The 22,016-nt window shown below is 43.0% G+C and overlaps 1 protein-coding gene across 3 annotated transcripts in view; it reads right to left on the bottom strand.

Annotated features, from left to right (window-relative positions):
• rassf7a (Ras association domain family member 7a) overlaps positions 1-20,811 on the bottom strand; it is a 32,578-nt gene extending 11,767 nt beyond the window's left edge. Inside the window, exon 1 of one of the 3 annotated variants that reach the window (XM_062389882.1) lies at positions 20,706-20,811. The gene's annotated coding sequence lies outside the window, so the exon portion shown is untranslated. Of the gene's footprint in view, positions 1-7,973; positions 8,361-15,880; positions 16,002-20,705 lie in introns of those variants that run through there. The other 2 variants (XM_062389883.1, XM_062389881.1) reach the window with 2 other exon arrangements.
• Between the last annotated feature and the right edge of the window lie 1,205 nt (positions 20,812-22,016).

Raw genomic sequence — 22,016 nt, 5'->3', positions numbered from 1 at the left:
GCACATTCAGAAGGTATTTGGGAGATGCTATAAAGCAGACAGGCCTAGCCTAGTCTCCTGTTTTTATCTGCTCATGACTTTATCTCAGACGGACAGATCTTTACAGACCTATGATAAAGAAAGAAATGCTTCCAAAATGCTCCAGGAGTCTAGGATAGCTCCAAAAACAACATCACCGCCCAACCCATGCAGACATTATCAGCAGGGCTCCAGGGTCTGCGGCCAGACGGCAGGGAGGGGGTCCAATGACCATGTTAGGGAACCTACATCTAAGATCTGAAGACATATATTGGTGGCTATTAAAACTTAGTAAGTGTCAAATGTTGACAAGACTCTCACACACAGGATAATTTGCTTTTATAGGATCTCTCAAGACAGTAAAATGAAGGAAATATAGTCACAGCTGGATGAGTTACTTTGTCTGGGAGGCGGTCTGCTCACTTTGTGGTATGTGTACAACTTTTGAAGCTCTGCATATAAACAGAAATCTGGGTTATGGGTGTTTTATTTGTGCAGGCCGAACAATGTGCGTGGCAGGGCATGGCACTGGCATCAGTGTATTCTTATTCATCTAATGAATAATGCATAGTTTTTCACAGCACATTAACTTGGCAAATATTTCTCGGAACAAAGTCCAAACGCTTGTGACCAACGAGCTCTTTGAAAAATATGCCCCCTCAGAATGTGTCTCTGCTCTATTGACATGCTAATGCTTCAGCGCAAAGGAATCAGCAACAGCGCTAATAAGCTTTGGTCGTCATACTCGCATTCAGGGATATGTTGCTGCAACCTTCAGCCTTCTCCATTATCATGATTGGCTGGTCCAAGTGTGAAATCTCAATGAGATTGGTTCATTAATACAGAGGACATCTTTGCCTCTGAATCAAGGGCAACATTGCATACTATTTACAAAAGCTTAAACTCACACTACAACAAGGCTGAAAGCTCAAATTTCTGATCAAATGGCCCAATTCAGTTCATCTACCATTTCTTGAGAGATGTCATGCACGGTCACTAAATATAACAACAACAAGCTGTGTAATCCCTATACAGATAATCAATGATTAATGAGGGATTAAAGGTGAAAGCCGTTTACTCCAGTTGATCTGAAGCAGGCCTCGACACAGTCATTCGGTCTGGCCAGCACCTGTGGCTGTCACTACCACTGTAGTCACACTGTGTAAAACTGCTTAGTGTGAAATCCCAGTCATCATAAATCACCAGCAGCGTTCACTCAAGCAGATGGTAATCTGTCCCGAACCACAAGACAGAATAAAAGAGTGAAGGTGAGTGAAAAAGCATCTTTATTTAATCTCATTCCTTTGAAAAAAATAATAAAAAATGCTTAGATAGTCGGTTTTGGTATCATTATGCTACTTTGGAAATGTGAGGAAACCCCGGCACACTTCTGAATTTCAATGAAGCAGTCCAAACACCACTACATTATTCACCTACTGATACCTGGCTTGGCGCTCCTCCTGCACATGCTTTCTATCCTGGAAACTGAGCGGAGGCCAGAGCATTAGAGACAAGAAGTCTGTTTGCACTGACTCATGGTTCCGCCCACAGCGCTCGCGGCTAAAGGTGAGAATGATAATTGCTAGATTGCCCGTAGCCTGCAGGAGGCCAGGCGGAGCTGGCCTCCACTGAGGGCTCAGCCTGGGACGAGTGGTTTGGGTGCACAGGAGTTTGCATTGTTGGGTGAGCCAGGGAAAAGGGCTCTCAGCTTGCAGATGGGCACCCATGTGTAATCATATACTGTCGACCTGACTCAGCAATGCTCGCCAGGGAAGGAGAACAGCGCTCTGTTCCCAGCCGAAGTCCTATACAGAGCACGTAGATAACGCACACATCCGATACATGACACATGTTATAAGTATAGCCAAAATAATATGCTACACAGCTGAAGCACAGACAGGCTGGCTGAAACTCAAGGAGGAATAATGCAACATGTAACGGAGGAAGTGAACCTATTAATTTAAAAAGGATGCAATTTACAGAGAGAGAAAATTAGTAACCTTAAATTTAGCACCAAACAGTATTTATAGCTGTAGTTTTTTTGCAGGTGATTGCATGGCTGCTCTGTTCTCACTTCCCTGCATGCGTGTATGCTTTGTGTCCTGGACGAGTCAGGGATGCCGTGGCCTCCGGTTTCACAAGTTCGAAGCTAAAACTCATAACTTATTCAAATGTCTCTTCCATGTCTGCTGATATCAATTATTCACTTACATTTTTGTTTTCTTCTTTTTTGCCATCTTTCATTTTTGAAGTGCCATACAAAATTAAAAAAGGGCTATAGGACAAAAACAATTCAATCATAATGAAATCATATTATTCCACGTTAGAAAGGAAGAAAAATTAAATACAGGGCTCAATAATTCAATCCAAGCAACTGGATGTGGATGAGGAATTTGGGAGAAGGCTGTTTTGCCGGTGACTGAGACTGGGGAGGGTGTTACATCATATTTTAATTTCATGCAATCCATGATGCAACATACACTTGCCAGTCCCCTTCTAAGCTGAAGGGAATATTGCCATCAGCGTGCCCAAGGAAAAAAAACACACAAAAAAGAGAAATGTCATATAAGTGAGCTCAAAGCCTAACACTTACATAACCCACGCAGCTCAGGCTGTCACATCATGTGTTAACAGCCATATACAGGAAACTTAAAGTTCAGTCTTGTCAAGTTAGGCAGTTATCAATCCAGAACAGAGCAGGTGCACATTCTTCTGCAAGGCTGTAATGCAAATACTCCAACAAGAACATAAGACTCCAACAAAACGAAAACACAGACCCATCTGCTGAATGACTGTTTACACAGATGAAAGTCAGGAGCTCCGACCGCTTTCCTTCTGAGCACATCAATCTGAGGTCGTGAACAGCATGGGAAGTTCACAAACTACCACTGTGGCTAATGCGATCACTTCACCGCTGGAGCTGATTAGATTCGACTTTGAAACCGAAACCCAGAGATCCTGAATGGGTCACTCTTTGAACAACCGCCAGGTATTTTCAAGAGAGAGCACAAGGCTGTGAAGATTACACACTGCTGCTGAGGTCAGTCAGCTATACGCAAAACATCTTACTCTCACATCCTCCCAATATTTACCTAGGGAGTGCCAACATACCTGAGGATACAGGTAAACACGACCATGGAGCTAGGGAGATCAACCTTCAGGTAACCTATTGCAGCAAAACCGTGCAACACTCTGTCACAGACAGATAAGATGTTATCTTTTCGTGACTGAGATTCATTCCACAAAAATGCCATTGTGTACTCAGAGATAGGTTCTGTGCAGGGGGCGGGGGGGCTTCGTACAGGCAAGCATTGTGGAAGGCACAGTACGTCATGATATTGTGACCCATTGTTTTGACTTTAGTTAATAATAAAGCTTTTGTATTGTGAACACAGTCAGCACCATTTCAATTGACTTGGATTAGTGCTCAACTTTAAGAAGTAACTGTTATATAGGGACTGAAATTTGTTAACTGTGAATAAAAAATAGTAAACAAGGGGGAAAAAAAAACAATCGCCATTTAATTACCGCTTTTGATTCGTGACATTTTTTGATGCACCAGGCTACAGACATATTAAAGGCAAAATAAACTGTTAAAAGTTGACACCACACCCTACATTGACCTATTTAAAATGCAAAAATAGTTAAGGGTGGAATCTGTTTCTCTTGCCTTTGGATCACAAGGCTCGGGATGGGCCTCGCAATGGGCCTGATTTATAGTCTGATGTGGGGGTGTCACACACAACTCTCTCCCTGTCATTATTCCGAGGAGGAGTAACCATCAAGTCTGTCAGAGCAGTGGTGGGGGGCAGGATACGTGGACAGCCACGATGAGTAAGGAACAGGTAGGAGGGCAGGGCGCAGATTTATAGCCGATTCCCAGTATCCTAGGAGCGTCTCTTCTGGGACTAAGACAGTATATCTGTCCGAGGCTCCCTCTCCCTCTTCCAGAAAGCTGCATTTAAACCATCTGACTCAAGAGATCACTATGGTGATCTTTGGCATGGATACACATGCATAAACACACAGCTTAATGCTGACGAGGCCGCTGTTGCTGAGTTTACATATGAGATACAATTCGGTGACCCCCCCTGGGAACGGCAAAATGGTCGGAGGGGGAGGAAATGATGAAGGACAGGCTGGACAAAGACAAGTGTTAGTTAAGGGGGGTGTTCGTGATTCAATAGCAACAATTACAACGGTTAGCGTTGCAGAGAAGACAACATAAAGGAACTGTTCCTTGTTAGATACCATATCAGCTCAATCATGTCAATCTTGCAAGGTTAAACCTGGAGGGGGACATTTGATGGGGTTCCAGGTTGGACTTCAAGCAGCTCAGCTCAGCAGCGCTCAGGTCTGAGTCAAACAGCATCGTAAACCACAGAGAGTGGGTAACCTGACACTGAGAATTTGGCTTATCTGTTCATCTCCATGGATGAAAGCATGCCACTTGAATGTATTCAGTGTAAATGTTACAGAGTGAACAAGTGCGGACTTGTGTAGTCACAGGTTCACTTTATTTCCCTGATCGTTTGGTGAGAGCTTTTCCAAAGTTTCATTTGGAACCTGCCACCAAACCAAACTTTCATGCTCCCTCTTAATCCACATTTGTTTTCTCCCATCAATCATAACGAAGGAGATTCGCCCGGCTCTACTGCACACGTGCACTTCTGCTCATCAATGTGCATTTGTGCATCAGTGGCTGCCATCTACACAAGCTTGTTTTTCTTCTTATGTGCTTGATCAAACACATCTACATTCAATGACAGGTCTAGCATCACGCCTCTCAGCTTGAGGGATGAGTCTGTCAAATCCACCTGCCTCCCTCCTCTCCCGTCAGTTTTCTTTTGAATTATTTGTTCGCAGCCCCGAAGCAGACGTTTTCTCTTTCTTACTGGCGTCTTGACCCCCCCTCCTGGATCCGGCCAGGGCACTTGGCAGAGGCACCATGTTATTTACTGCCCAGAGAGCCCTGTGAGCGGAGAGGCATGGCTGGTTGAACAAGGGAGCAACCTGCTGCTCACTGGCGCACAAACACACATCCATGGTTGTGCGCAAACACAGTCACATGGACATCCCAGGGGGCTTGCAGAGATGTTTACCTCTCTACAATCCCAACACACAGAAGAATTGAGAGTCATGGATGTGGAGATGAGCCATAAAATCAGAAGATTTTAGCTCAGGTGAACTTTACGCCCTGCAGGACTCATTTGGGAACATGTCCTCAGGTGGGGCAAAGCTCTGTGAGGACATTCTGTGTCTTGCACATGTTGGATAAATCAAAAGAGATCCAGATCCAGACAAGCCAGTTGGCAATAACACAATGCTTGAAAGGGTAATAAAACCACCAGCTGGGATCAGAAGAAATGAAGTAGTTTCTGATCGGTTTGGACATTTCTGATCAGTTTTACAAGAAAAAAAGTTGTGTTCTCAGGTGCTCTTAAACTCTGAGTGTCTTAAGAGCTAAAAGGAGAGCTACACTGAAATTCCTCCCCCAAATTCCCTCCTTCCTCTCAGTAATTATAGCCTTCCAGCTGACAAACTACAGGTCTGCTGTTTTTGTCTTTGCCTCTTCAGATACAACAGGTAGAGTAAAGCTTGTGTATGCTGGGCTGGCTGCCAGTCTTTCACTGGTTCTGCAAGCCAAGTACATATTACCATTCCTGGTACAACAAAAACACCGGGGGAATGAGGGAGGGAGAGTCCCATTCGTTTTTAAATATCCTGGCCACAGTATTTCATAGGAGAGATGATATTTTCAATGAGAACTTGAGTATAGCATCCTACACGAGAAAAACAGAATGTTCCCCTTTAAAAAAAATCCTGTGAGGAAAAACTTTGCTCTGGCAAACTTAGGGAAGATGATTTATTTAAAGGAGTTCAGATGATTTGATGAATTGAAAACTGGGTAGACTTTGGATTAGAAGTAGGGGTGAGAGGAAGGGATGAGGGAGCAGGGTGTGAGGGATGTGACTGTGAAGCAAAGACTAGATCAATCTTTTATCACCGCAGTGTGCTTTCATCCCTAATGGACCCGACATGAGTGGAGACCGGCACTACCTTCCGTCACATTGCACAGGCAGGGAAGGACGCATGGAAAGACGGAGAGGGAGAGGGAGACAAAGCCACACATCAGGAAAAGACAGCTACAGAGGGAAATGGTTCTAAACCATCTTTCCGGAAATAATCCAGACCCGAAACATGCAAACATATTATTTCACCGACATGCTGTTACGGCGTTTTCAATTAACCTCTGGCCCTGAGTGCATCTGCAGGAGCTGGGAAACGCTCCTGATAAGGACAGCGAGAAATTAAGACATCACAGCATGAAGAATGACTTTCAAAATTCCCATCAAGAATCCCAAGAGCGATCTGGCTGTGCATGGGTGGACTTGTTTCCCTTGCCATGCGAGCTGAGTGATAGACTGATAGAGACACGGTCCCCCCCCAAAAAAAGGCAGACAGACAGACGGATGATTTTAGGAAAGAAGGGACTTCATCTGTGTTTTTCAGCAAGTGAAAACAACATGCAGAGAACAAGGCACGATGACTCTCAGAGGACACTCGGCTCGATCCATGCTAAACAGGCTCATTCATGTGAAAGAAGAAAGAAATATCTAGGCAGAGAGGAAGACACAAAGGGAAGACGAGAAGAAGTGGTAACTAAATAAGGCTGTGAAGAAAGTTGAAAGTTGTATAATGTAATGTTTTATAATTCTGCCTGCCGGCAACCACATCATTGTGCTGCCGTCTGGTATTCACTTCAGATTCAGAACTTGTAGAACTTGAAGAAATAAGGAACATTTAGCAGTATATTATATCATCACTGCTTTGTCCCATCAAAAACCTGGATCAACCATTGTAAAATCAATAAATACACATACTTGAGGATTTCTCACTTAGATGCAGAGTATATTTCATCCAGAATACAAAGTGCAGATGACAAACAAAGATAAAATAAATAAAGTTAAAGCTACGATACACAATTATAGTTCATAGTTGTCCGTTTGGATCCTTCCCGTACGACCATCTATTACACTGATGTTATCTCCCTAGAACCAAGTGCATCACACAAACAGAGATAGCACGTGAGGTATAACTGTTAGACTCTCACAGTCGGTCAAGAGAGGAAAAAAATAATCAGCTCCCGTGGGAGAGGTGATTGGATCGATTGCCCTGATTGGATAACAAATACAGCCTGCTAATGAGCTCCACGTTCCACTATCCGACACATAAACCAGGATGGGAAATTTTAAACAAGCTGCCAGCGCCGCATAATAATGAGTCAGTGCTTAAATGGACTTCACAGCGGTTTTGGTGGATTTGAAATTTGTGGCACGTTAACAGAAGGGGGGGGGGGGGGGGGCGCAGTAGGAACACGCAGAGGCAACGAGAGAACTGAACTCTGCCCGTGACCTCCATGAATGAATCTTTAATCCCTCAGTGGTAAAAGGAGCAGCCGGTGTGACAGGAGAGCGGTGTAAGAGAGAGCCTGCACTCGTCTCATGGTTATAACACTCGGTGAATGTTTTCACAGCAAAAATGCCCATAGGGCCTGAGTCACACAGGGAGCACTTGAGACATGCTCAAAGAGGCAAAAAAACAACAACACATGAGGGCACAAAAGTGTGAAGTTTCCCCCAAACAGGTTTTAGCCCCTTTGTCCCAAACAGGAACATTTAGATATCAGGTCTAACGTCAACAGGTACATGTGACAGCACACACAGCTCACCCCCCCGGGGACATAGCACAGGGCTGCCTTTGTTTCTCTGTCACTCACTAAAAACCTACAAACACAGCTTGACACTTAGTATTAATAATAGCTCTCGCATGCATGTTGAAACATACAGCAAGGCAACAAACATCATTAGACTTCACAGAAACTTCCCAGCACTGATTCCTGAACCAGGCGAGGACACGTTCAAATAGATCTCTGAAGAAGCTCGTACACTCACCTAGTGAGAGGATTCTTATCCTTCTTTTCTGTGACTTTAATTTCCTCCGTCTGTTTTTATTCTCGCCCTCGCTCGGGGAAATCCTTTACTTCTGACAGAGCAGCAGAGCCGGTTGTGCAGCTGGTGTGCGAGGCAGCAAGTGGCTTATGTGTGTGTCTGTGTGTGTGTGGAGGAGTGTGCCGAGTCCAGCGGAGGTCATAGGCAGTCAGATGTGGTCACAGGAGGAGGTTTAAAGAGTGTCGTGACTTCTCCTCGGCTCCGTCTTGCGCCTTCTCCTCCCTCTCCCTGCTGCTTCGTGAATGCACTTCTGCTGGGCGTCCTCGCCACAGCCAAGATCTGAGACTGCTCGAGTTCTCTCTCTCTCTCTCTACACCCCTCCTCCTTCTCGCTCTGTCTCTCACCCACACAGAAACACACCCGCCCAGTCACTCCTCCCTCTCTCTCTCTCTCTATCTACCTCTCCCTCTCTCTTTCTCCCCACCCTTTCCCACTGTGCTGACAGATCTGGTACCTCCTCCTTTCCAGGTAGTTGAAAGCATGTTTTAAGCTTTGACGTTCTTCCTCCCTATCAATTTTCTCTCTTATTCTCTCATTCTGCGTTCTCCAATGACACAGAGGATGTCATGTAAGGAAACTCAGAGATAAGAGCAACTTAAACTTGAGACACTCTCTGCATGCAAGTGTATTTACACATGAGTCTCTACTGTTTGTACAATCTATGACCTAAGGCATTAGACATACACCCTCTGGCCTCCAGTCACATGAACAGCTGATTACACAAATGAGGCCGTCAGGTGATTCTCTCTTCCTTTTCCTGGAATGAGGTCATAGTCCAGCCGACCAGGTGCTATTACAGAGTCTCTGTTGCTGTGTGAGTATTGGACAACGCCCTGAGGGGAAATAAGAGAACGAAGCAATCTAACTATGACCACAGGAGCGACATATGTACAAAACAAAGGCCTGATCAATAACAGAAGCGCATCCCTCATGTGTTAGTCAGTGGCACAAACCGGAACCTTGTTCCTATCACCACAGTCACTTCCCACACACAAACACAGAGACAAGACATGCGCGACCAATGGGTCAGGCAGAACATTTGGGAGCCTCTCAGCATGAGTCAGACCCCCCCCCCCCTCTATCTACTCATTTCCCTCAAACTTAAATTTGGACTCCTTAATTTCTCCTTTACTACCCTCCCCCAAACCTGAAACCAAAGACTGGACATGATACCAAAGCAGCCGTCCTAGATGTAAATTAAAGTGAGAGTCGGGCTTTAATGTCCCTCATGACATCCTAAAAACAGAATCATTTAGTGCTAGATAAATTAAAGATCGTAAATCTCCAGACGTATCAGAGGATATTCATTATTTACATAAGCACATTACATAAAAAAATGTTTTTGATAAGGACGCCCTAAATTTGACAGCTAAACAGATAACCTGGCCTGTGCTGTCTCCAGTGGATCAACGAGGAAATCAGTGGTTACCATAACAATATTTTCACCATTTCGTGTGCTGCAATTTAATATTACTGATCAGCCCATAGACACCGATACCAATATTTATGTGATATGCTAATACAAGTCTCGTTTATATTTAAATATTTAATTTTAATTAAGTTTGTAATTGCTTCTGCAAACAGCTACTTAGTTTCCTTTAATTTGTTTGCTAATTTTCCTTATGTGAGGCAAAGACATTTGATAATTAAAAACTGAACGGAAAAAAAAACGTAACATATTGCATTAGAAGGGGTCAGAATTAACAAAGTGGTCCCAGGTGGGAATATATGAAGAGATTTTAAAAACAACTGTGGAAAAGTCTAAAGATTTTTTTTTTTGTTGATTTAATATACCATACTGCATAAAACCGATGTAGTTATGAAATCCAGATATGATTCAGCAGCAGCAGACCATTGACAACACCTCCTTCAACCATGTGTTTACCTTCCTCTGACATCACATTGTATTCTCAGAGACTAATGAGGACACGCAGTCACGGCGACTCATAACCAGTGACCACTCTGTATAAAGCAGGACTTCCAAAAATAGATTACTTGGAATAATTGCATTAATTTATTCAATTAAATCACGCATACAAAAGAGCCCAGAGAAGAACGCTGAAGCTTGTGGACATCTGAGTCACAAAGGCCCACGAAGCGTCCGTTCAAATCTATTTGAAGCGTTTCCCTGATCTGTCTATAAAGCAAAGCTTTTGGCACATCTAAGAGCTGTGTTGTCTGACAAATCACTTAAACCACTCTCTAGAAAATAAGAAGTGGGGTGAGAGTTTCTTGAGGCATGGCTTAGGTACCAGAGGCCACAGTGAGAAAAGGCTAAGGTGCCAAGGAGAAGTGATACAGCAGAGAAGTAAGTAAAAGGTATGGATCCTGACAGTATCACCCTTCAGTGTGATCATGTGCTTTTCCATTGCGAGACCCACATGAAATTAATTTAAAGACTTCTGTATAACACATGAGTATGTAATGTTTGTAATATGTCTTCCTTATTGCTGGGTCCAACATAATCAATGGCCCATGGCCTGTGAAACTAATGCAGGTTGGGGTTCATCCATGCCATTGACATGTCTGCTTAAGAAAAGATCGTCGCTCTTTTCTAAAATCATTTTGGTATATGGAGAATGGACCCTAATATACATCACCAACCTAATATGTTGAAGGTAAATTATCATCCACTATTACTATGAGGCAATGTGGGCCAATGGGAAAATACAATGGATCATGGAATTGGACTAAGAGTCTGAAGACAGACAGACAACAGGGCTGAAATCAGGGTGGGTGAGGGTATTATAATGTGATGTGGAGGATTATCAGTCCAAAGCCTCCGAGACCTTCCTGACACCTTCCAGGCATTCCTCAGGGTACCTCCCACTGCTGTGCCTCCTTCAACCCACCCTCCCCTGTCAGACCCCCACATATCATCCCTCTTTTTCTGCGTGACTCAAACATTCTTGTAACCCCCCCCTCCCTCCTCCTCCTCCGACCCTCCCTCTGCATTCAGCAAAGGCGCTAAAGAAAACAAAGAGGAGCCCGAAAGTATTTAAAAAAACGCTTTCGGGAATGAAATCCTTCTCCCTTTTTGAACTTATTAACCAATTGTGCTAACCTAGAAATGCACTCAGCTCTGTAGTCAACTTCTCGGTGGCATTCTATCACTGCCCACGACTAAGTTAGAGCTTAGCACCTGATTGTAGGAATACATATGCCCAAAGAGAAGATGGCTCTAAAGCTGAGAGATAGACTGGTTGGCTTGGGCAGTAGCTCAATAGGTTCTGTGGAGGGGAGCAGAGAGAGGGGAATACATGCTGCTAGTGTCTTTGTTGGCCATTATTCATCAACAATGAATAGCACAATGTTGCTACTACGGCGTGCCCCTTCACAACTTCCCCCATTGAAACCTCTACCCCTTCTCCTCTCTCTGTTTATTCAGCTTTCGGCTAAAACCAGCTTTCAACAGGTGGACAGCAGGTCGGTCAAGACGAAAGCCTGGAGAGTGAACGAAATGAGAGCTCTCTATTTTCAGATGCCAAAAAAAACAAGTTACAAAATCCTGAACTTTTGTTGACATCGGTTTTCAAACTCATGGCAAGCGACGTAAGGTAGTAAAGCTCTGTTTGTCCCAAACAAGCCTAAGTTTAGCATTGCTATCTCATTATGGTCAGGCAAATGCTGTTGCTCCGGTTGTGTTGCAATGCCTTGTGTATCATTATGACAGACGTGATGGCTTTCCCAAGCGAAGGTAATTGCACTGCTGAAACATAAATATAGCATAACCCACACCGGGAACAGACAAAGACTTTTGTTTTCTTCTCAGAAACGTGGCTCAGAATATGATTCATGTTTTAGTAGCAATTGTGAGTCGCTACATAATTCTTCTACAAATAAATGCATTTGTATTGAAAACGCATTGCCAGGCTGAAGGTGAAGACAAAGAGATGACAGGGGAGTACAAAGTGAAAATGACAGGAAGAGAGCTTTCAACTAGATCTATATACACTGCTGATAAACAAATGTTGTATCTCTCCAAACAGGGGATGGAAAAGAGGCCAGAAAAGAAAAACACACAGCCTTATTTTGTTCTCTCTGAAGACTCCTCTCAGGTCAGACTAACAAAGCACATGAGAGTATCTCAGTTGGCTTTTAGCAGCTTCCAAGTCGTCAGGACTTTGGCCACACTCTGGCACCCTTTCTCCATCATCTCTCTTCCCTCCTTCTTTACTCAGAATCAGTCAGGACTGGCAACGACAGTTACCATCATTTGAAAAACAACAACAACAACAACACTTCTATCTCTAACAGGGCTTTGTGTTTCATTCTTGAAGAGCTACTGCAGATGAACAGCTATTTTTAGAGTTGAAATCAATTTGGACATTGTTCATAAGCTGCAGCACTGTCCCTTCATTGCTTTCAAGTGGTCCTGTTGGAAATATCTCACTATTCAAACCGTGTCCTTCATCCCCTCTAGCTAAGCCAGTTTGTTTCAATCTGCCTCTAGATATAAAGTCGCTCTCTGTCTCTTGAGATAAAACTGTACCATTAGAGTCACACTCTGTTGCTTGGCAGTTTTCCTATCACTAAATGGAAATAGGCTACAGCCAGTCTGATTAGTACAGGGAAAATGTTGTGACTGTCATAAAGCCCTTAACTTTTGTTCATGCACACAGATGATTGGGATGTTGACGTCGAGTCTGCACGCCCATCTTATCATTTCTCTCTCATCCAAGTAGTGCAGGTGAGTCAGAGAACAAAAGAAAGTCTATTTTGAGTCACCATGGAGTTCCTGCCAGAGACAACAGCTCCAAGCCTCATGGATTTCTTGGGATAGAGCAGGGACCCAACCCACAAGCAACGAGTCTGGTCGATGCACAAAGACAGAGTGAAGAAACAAAATGTTGGCCAACATGGGGGGGGGGATTGCAGATTTAATCATATTGGTAATAACGCACACGCAAAATAAATTGGGGTGGGGCACTCAATGGACAGGAAATGCGGGTTAGTAACAGGGGAGCTATCAGGTGGGTGCAGGTCAGGGGTTGGAGGTAAACAAAGGATTCATAAGCCCCACACGGAGCAAGGGAGAGGCCCCCCGGACACACTCAATGAAGCCCAGTCTGTCTGTCTGCACCTTTCTCGACAGGCAGTGCCTCAGGCCTTAGTGGGTTTGTCTTACCATGTTTTCTTACATCTGTTTGTCAAGTCTACATGCTTTTCTATTGTGCCCCCCATTTAAGCTGCGATGTTACCTTCACTTTTCTGGCTGGTTATTTCAAAACATTGTTTACAATGCTGGTCTGGTGTCTAGGGGGGAATAAACTATCCAAACACCTGCGGGAACAACAGCACTTAAAAGCTTTCACTGCACCAGGCCTGTCATCTCTTTCCTTTTGTGGCTTTAGTGGATCAAAGGGAAGCTGTAGCTGTGTTACAGTAAGAAAATCTTTTGTAGCTGCAGCTACGATCATGCTCTAAAACACACACAGAAGGCAGACATGCGCACAAACACATGATGACACCATTGCATGTTGTATCTCTCGGATGAAACAATGATCAACATCAGACATTTTGGTTTGTAGCAGAGGACATATGCAAAACTGATTCACCAGAACTTCAAGTACAGACACTTAAAAACCTGTTGAATTTTAATGAGGCAGGTGAGACTGCCATCACCATCTTTCTCCTGATGGTGGAGGGTCTGAGCGTGTGCTGGAGTGGGCATCTACGTGACACTGAATTAATGACATGACGTGGGTGTGGGCGTCTGTGGGTGGATATGCCAGATTACTAATCAGTATTAGACAAAGGCCATATGTGTGCAAGTCTGTGCATCTCTCCCACGTGTCTTGCACATATTCTCCTCCATGTCTGCATAAAGCCCTATCAGCAGGAATGTTAGGATTGTCGGGTCAGCAGCGGTGACATCATGGCCGCCTGTCGGAAGCAACAACAAGGCCTCAGCGCCTCTATCCTCCTAGTTGCATCAGCTAGACGCTACCAGCCTGTGGATCAATGACACCCATTCCAACCCTGCTTCCGGCTCACTTTTTCCAAAACATGTCAACACTCGAACAATTTGCCGTTGCAACATCAACCACCAGTGAATGCGCATGGTCAGGTTGGTTGCCTGACCGTAGTAGACATGTAGTAGACTTGAAATGGAAAATGTTTCAATTTGTGAAATCAAAAGTTGATGGGTTGGAAGCAAAAAAAAATTGCAAGCCAAAAGATCTGAGCAAATCACCATGAGTCCAATTCTGAGAGTCAGATTTTAGATCACACCATCTCAAAATGGAAGGTTTTGTATGCAGGGGTTAAAGAAGGGGTGAATAGTGAACTAAGGGGGTCATGGATACCCAAGGCTCACTGAAGCCTGTAAGAAGAGAAGGCTATCCTGCATGATGCAGTACAACAGAAGAACTACAGATTGCTGAACAAATCTCAATGCTGACTATATTTGAAAACTGATAGCTGTGAAAGCACAGCTCATCATAGCTTACAGCAAATGGAGATGCGTAGCAGTAGAGCGGTCAAAGTCAGAACCGGACCAGGACAAGAATAAAGGATCTGATGCCACAGGACATGGGTCGGAGCGGGTTCGGTGTCCCTATGGGGACCTACACAAAATCATCCAGTGGTTTTAATGTTGTGGCTGATGTGTGTAAATTGGCTTTATCATTTTAGCAAGTCCAGATGAATAATCTTTTAAAACACTCACGGTTTTAAAGAGATTCCAGACTATTCACCTGTTTGAGGGGGTCTAAGGTTAACAGCCAGACATAATGGTTTGAGTGAGAGCCTCAAAGGGAGTCAGAATATAGCCTGAGGGGATGCTAATTTGGAGAAGTGAACTACACAGCAGCTACTTAAGTCAGTGCTTTTCTCAATATTTACAATCCATTATATAAACAACAAATATCAGTGAACCCAACCAGCCAAACACATTTGACAACATTATTCTTAGAAAAATCAATTCATCTGCCTCTGGCAAACTATTCTTTCATCCGTCCCTTGCCTATGTGAGGGGTCAAGTGTCAGCAAACAGATGCTAGTGTGTTTGTTTTTTATGAAGGGGTGAGTGTGTACGTGCAAGGGATCCTCCAGGTCATCAGATGAAGTGCATCCTCGGGAGGGGCAGGGAGCCAGTTTTCAGCATTGTCAAGGAAACCAAACACAGCAGCGACCACCTGGTTGGTGGAGCCAAAGTCGGGGGAACTTAAAGGACGCCACTTCAGGACGGTAAACCGTGCCAGAGAGAATCCTCACAAAGTGGCCCCCGCTTCCAGAACACAACCCATATTGTGTTGAAGCCCTGACGAGCACAGCGGAGCAGAGCGCGCGCACACAGCTGTTGAATCTTTCATGGGACATAAAAAGAACTGAGCCTACTGAACATCTCTCATTACAACAGAGTTATAACTTTGGGCCGTCTTGTCTGTGTAATCTCCACAGGATTTTAGTCCCTGATTATCCTGTTGGATATTTAAAAACCATGTGACAAGCCCACCATGGTTAGATACCATATGTCCTAGACACGCTTACCTAAATTAGAAGACGCCACAATGATACGGCTGACAAGAGATGAATGCTGAGAAAACACACTCTCAAAATGCTAAGCCAAGATTTTCCTAAACATGTCAAATCCTGTCACCAATGTGACTAATGCAACTGATAAGAGCATCTGTCAAATAAACAGTGACCAATATTTTGTTTTACTTTTAAACAACTAGTCAGTGTTTAATCAATGACTAATCCTTAGTGGCTTTTGCAGGATTAAAAAACAAGTTGAGACGCGTGTTCAACCAGAAAAAAAAGCTAAAACATTTAATTAATAAAAAAGTAAACTCAAGAGTAAAAGCACTTAAAACTCAACAAAGAAAGCCCTTTATGTTACTCACCCCTCACAGTCTAGTGTTCTCTCTACCTGCCTGATGAGGAAAAAGGAGAAGAAGGAAAGCAGGAAGAGCAACAACGCTGTCACTGTGCGTTGTGCTCACCGGCTACCTGATCCACCACAGCCTGCGGACGATACGGAGCAACTGAGAGCGACCGGCTCAGAGCAATACTACAGGGGAGGGGAGGGGAGGGGGGGGGGCCTGAAGAGAAAAGTGAAGTGGTGTCGCCATTCCCCATCACCCGGGAAACCAACGCGCTTTCAAAGAAAAGCGGCCAATGGCAAACACCGGCAATTGTGTTCAGACAAAAAGTCACATGACTGCCCCGACACCACTCCCTTTGCACGGAGTGAGAAGGGAAGAGAAAAGTAGTGCTGGGGGGTAGAGGGTGATAAAGGGTAAATAAAGAAGGGAGCTTGGTAAGAAGAAAAATAAAAACAGGGAAAAAGATAGATATTGTTTATGCATTTGGAAGCTCATCCAACAACTGAGCTCACAAACTATGTTCCTCACAGTTCCATCTCCACAGCAGCCTCCCACCAAGCAGCTTTTTTCTGATTATTGAGAGGAACAACGCTGATCAGGGCATTGTGACACTAATGACACAGCTTCATCTTCAGGTGGTTCCCCTCAAACAGCACCTGTCCCCTTTCACATCAGGCCATTCATATCTGTTTGTGTGCAAAGCTTCACCGTGTTGACCGTCAATATGTAAACAAATGCTCTTCTAAGAGATGTAAAAATGTTACATCTCTTCACTGACTTCAGGGTCTATGTGGTGAAATCAAGAGGAAATCCCCTTTATGGTCTCATTTTTTGCTTGAAGTTTTTTTTTTTACTTATAACTCGAAGTTTGGAATTATTTAGATTTTTTGTTTTTAGTGTGGGGAATATTTAAAGTGGGGCTAATAACAGAAAGAGTTAAGGGAAAGTATTTAATCTACTGCATATTCTAAACTTGTTAAATTTTGGGACCATCTGGTTTAGTGCTGCAGAAACACAACATTATCAATACATTCACATTACTCATATTCAAAGACAACCCAAGGATAATGCAATTTATTTGAGATGTTTTGACAATTCCTGTCATAGGGATACTTCTGTCAACCAAAGAAAAGTAGAAAGTATTCTTAAATACTAAAATCAGAGTTCATGGAACTCAAGGTAGAGAAAATATATAGTAGAATAGGTGAGGCAAAGAAAGAGCTAAATTTAAGGGGTGTTTGAATGTTTGGATCTAATTATTCCTTTCATTGTTTCAAAGGGCTTTTTTTTTCATAGATCAAAGTTAAATAATTCATATGGAAAAGCATTCTTGCTGCATCTTATCCAGTTCAGTTCTGCAACCACAAATACAACAGACCAAGGTGGGACTGATGTGTTACATCAGAGTTGAGACCATATTGGTAATGATGAATGCAGTGTTGTCTCTTGTTTGATGTATAAACAGGAGCTATATAATCATTGGATCCATCGTGCTCCTCTGTAATCATTCAAAGGGGCTGATCTTGTCAAGTGTTAAAGATAAAGCTAAGGCTCAGTGATCAACATCAAATTTACGTGTGAAACGACCAACCAGGTTTTTCTTACTTTGATCTAATCTCTGTTGTTTGGTTTTCCTCCTTCTTCAGGTGCACTGTTTATTATAATCAGAATCCTGCTGTCAATGCAAGACACGTAGACCAGAATATAGGTCATGCCTGGTCAATGAGAGGAAAATACAATCACTCTCTCTGGCTAATAAAAATGATAATGGCAAGGAACAAACATGTGTAAATGATTTAGAAGTGGGTAAGAGCTGTCTACTTCACTGCAGATGGTGCAACATCTCCATCTTACATACATCCATGTCTCAAGACCAGACTCCTATTAAGGCAGGAAGTAGCTTTCCATTCTCTTCCATAAGAATACTCCAGATTTTGGAGATGCTGATCCTCATTCAAAACAGAACCTGGTGCACGGCACAGGTCAGAGCCCAAAGGAGCCAGCAGAGCTACATCATCTGCAAAAACCTGCGATGCACGAATCCCTTTTCAGAATAAATAATTTGATTCAATACTGTATCATCAGACCACTGAAGAGAGACTGGAAAATGAATTTCCATAAGGCAGTCTCACCACCGACACCAGATTAATCTTGCTGCGACACTCAGGCCGGGGCTTTTCCTGTTGTACAAATACATCTTGTAATTCTGTTTTTGCTTTAGTCTTCTGTAGTACACATAAAGTTCACAATATAAAATCCCCCTAAGTGTGAAGTTCATCATGTTTTTACTCTGCACCCTGGCATCTGCCAAGGGTAGTAAACTAAATTACAGTGAGGCTCTCCAGCATAAATTCCCAAGAGAACAGAGAGACAACACAGTCTATCAATGTTAGGCAGCAGGTTTATTACTCAGACTGGAGTCTCACATCCAACCCTTTCTCTGCAATGCACTGTACACTTGAACACAATCATCTGCCTTGTAATACATCGTCTCAGCACCAGAAAATTACCCCACTTCAGCTGTGGCGGCGGCGGCGGCCGAGGCGGCAGGCACGTCTCCTTCTCGGAAAAAGCAGTTACCAAGTAAAAAGGGCCCCAATTACCTCCCTACAGAGCGAATGTGACAGGACAGCTGATGAGCCACAGCGAGAGGAGGCGATAAAGCCGATAGTATCCGGAGCCTGGACAGCGATGACACGTCTGAGACCCTGCTATTGATTTGTTCCAAAAACAGGTAACAGAAAGGACTACCTGAGGATTAACTATCCTGTAGCGGCATGTCAATAGATAACAGGCACATTCTAGCTCCAGGCTCACAGCAGATAATTTGCAATATTAAAAACACGCCAACCTGGAGATTAGATCTAATCAGAAAATATCACCCAAAAACCGATTACCTTCCTGCAATCTGTCCCCCCCCCCCCCCCCCGCTAACCTGCATCGTGTTGAGCTACCATGTCCAGCCGAAGCAAAAAAAGAAGCACGTAGCGCTATACTTACACTTGTTTGATGGTAAAAGAAATGTAACTTGATACTTGGCAACAGATTAAACAATGTGGAAAGTCTCGCTGAATTCCTGAAAGCTGATACATTAGAAGAAGGGTGAGAGGGGGGGTTGCAATGATTTAGAGTCTGCGAGATGAAAATTGGGTATCAGTGTGTGTGTGTGTGTGTATGTGTGTGTGTGTGTGTGTGTGTGTGTGTGTGTGTGTGTGTGTGTGTGTGTGTGTGTGTGTGTGTGTGTGTGTGTGTGTGTGTGTGTGTGTGTGTGTTTGATTCTCAGCTGGTAGAAAAGCCTTTTTGCTCTGGCGCTGAGCAGCTGGACAGATGAGTCATAGTGCGGAGGGGGCAGAGACATTGAGTAACTCTTCACTTTACCGGCCACTTTTTTGTCCCACTCGACTTTTCATTTAATTCCAGCCAACCTCAAACGCAGGAAACTGCTGAATCGACGTTGACGCCTACACAGAGCATATATCCAGTCACAGGATCCGAAATATTAGGCTCTTTTAAATTAAATTTAAAGAGCCTAATCTTCTACAAGTTCTGCATAACGATGACCCATCATGGATTCTCAGACTCTTTCCCACACACATTCTCCTGCAAAGTCTATCTGAATAATCCATCAAGGATTACTCTGGAAACTAATTGGACAGGGAAGACCACACACTAATTGCAAAAACACTACGGCTTCCGTTTTTCAAAACTTACATCCAATATTCATGAAAAGTGATAATAAATAGCGGCGGCGTGGGGCATGGCGGCGACAAACCATTTGCAAAAGCTGAGTTGAATCGTGAAGTTAAAAAAAAGACAAAGAAAAAGGGGAAGAAAACGATACTGTTATAAAAACACAAGGAACTAAGAGAGGGAATGTACAGATGTGATGAGAAGAGGAGGAAGTACAAGAAACAAGATCAGGAAGACAAATACCTGGTGTCACATGAGATACTGAACAGGTAAGTAAAGAAGGATGTAGACAAACTGATTAACATGAGGCCTCACTGTATATATGCAATCAGATATGTATATGGTTAATAGAGATGACGGCATCCCTAAGGGGTAGAGACGTAAATGTTAGATTAGGTAAGTCAAGCTCACACACAGAGTCTATTTGTTGATCAACAGAAAAATAATGATATATTTGTCTTTTTAAATCAACCGAACTGCTAAAGCTTCTTACCATCAATTAATCTGAGGGACTGATCAACAATGAAAATAAGAAGAGATGCAGTTAAGTCAAAATGTTAAATTCATTGTGATAAATCAGTAAAATGGCCAATTTGTCAATATCTGAATCCACCTTCGATCACAACACATGTTTTCTCTTTATGTTGTGTGGTGAAAATCTCACAGCAGATGCTGATGATTGAAACGTTGACTACGATAATCAGTGTGTGTATTTGCGTGGAGGGTTGTTGACATTAGACTGTGACGTGGAGCCTCGTTAAGTTTAATACCAGAGTTTAAACACAACATTACCAGCTGTACTTTAGCATCGCTGAGCTCAAGCTAGCTCCACGTTAAGTGACTTATGAACAAACGTGGTTGTGGAAGCCAAATGAGACACGGACCATAAATCACAGTGACGCGGAAACAACCACATCATTAGAGCCACGTAAACCCACCGACAGCGGGTCAGTTCATAACTTCAGCACGAGTTGCACAACGAGAACTCGGTCAGTGAGAAAAAAGTTCACAGGGTCAGTTCTTCGTCGGTTAGCCCGAAGCATCCAGCTGCAGGTGCAGCGCTCACTTTACAACGCGTCGCTTCTGCTCGGACAGTCCACAGACGTTTACACCACGTGTGTTGTTGTGCAATAAAACATTTTAAATGACTCACAGACGTTGAGTTGGTCGGTTGCGTTCCCGCTGAGGAGCGAGACTTTCATCCTCTGGACAGAACTTCGTCAGAACTCCGCTGGAAGCCAGACAAACAGGAAGCAGAAAGACCACAGCGTCCGGTCAGAGATTTCACAATAAAGGTGAGAATCGATAGTATCACTGGGGTTTCAAATAGCTTGATTACAATTTAAATAAAATACAATTACATTCATCTTATATATGACATATAGCTAATTATTGTTATTATAATATAATTATATACATAGTAATATATACAATTATGTATGTAAAATTGCGACAATAAATTCAAGGATTAAGTGTCAATTTCTTTTTTTGAAAACATGATAAATATATAAAGTATGAATGTATAAAGTATAATGTTAATTTTTGTTAGGAACAAGAAATTGCATGCATTTGTACGTATTTAGCTCCAAAAAAATTACTGACTTTCCTTGATAACTGTTTATGAGGAACATACTGTAGTTGAGATGAATTTCCACGGCAACTTTATACAAAAGTCTTAACTCCTCATATTTCTAATGTGAAAGTGCATTTCTTGAAAAGATCCCACACTCACAGAACTGACAGCAAAATGTAATCTGACTCCAAAAAGTATGAGAACCTCTCATCTCTCACTTAAGAGGTAACTGAAATTTCAGCAGTTAGATTTCAGTTACCATTATAAAATGAATTCGTAACTAACTACAGTTTTAGCTTGGTTCGTTTTCAAGGATTACGCTTTGAGAGTCCTTGTAGTTTGCAGTCTACAGGTGATTTCACCTGAGGCTGGGGCACTTGCAGTAGAGGAGATTGTTATGTCTGACAAAAACTGTGCTGGTGAAGGGGATGCTTTTTTCAAAATAAACAACATGTTGTAGCGTGTGTTCTAGCTCTGATGAGCAAGAAGTGTTTGAAGCGGAAGGCTATAATTGTGTCTGTAATAATCTTTTCACCACCCGAAAGAACCATTCATAAAAGCAAAGATTGTTTCCTAAACAAAGGGAAGGGAAGTCACCCATGTGTCGATCATCACTCATCTCAACAAGATTAGTTTTTTGGGGATCAAGATTGTGTAAACTGGAAAGATTTCTAAGAGATAATACAGCATTGAACCACTAAGAAACCAGCTGGTGAACCAAAAGATCAAATATTGTGTCATCAGACTCCTATATGTGCAAATATCAAAGATTACAATACTTAAAAGCAAATATTTCACCTTCATCTTTCATCTCTCTGAACCAAAGATTCCTTTATTTACTAATCTTGTTTGTGGTGCGACGTGTGGCTTTGCAAACATGTGTAAGACAAA

Source organism: Platichthys flesus, chromosome 6 (genome assembly GCF_949316205.1).
Source record: "Platichthys flesus chromosome 6, fPlaFle2.1, whole genome shotgun sequence".
Taxonomy (NCBI): domain Eukaryota; kingdom Metazoa; phylum Chordata; class Actinopteri; order Pleuronectiformes; family Pleuronectidae; genus Platichthys; species Platichthys flesus.
This window is presented reverse-complemented; position numbering and strand designations above follow the sequence as displayed.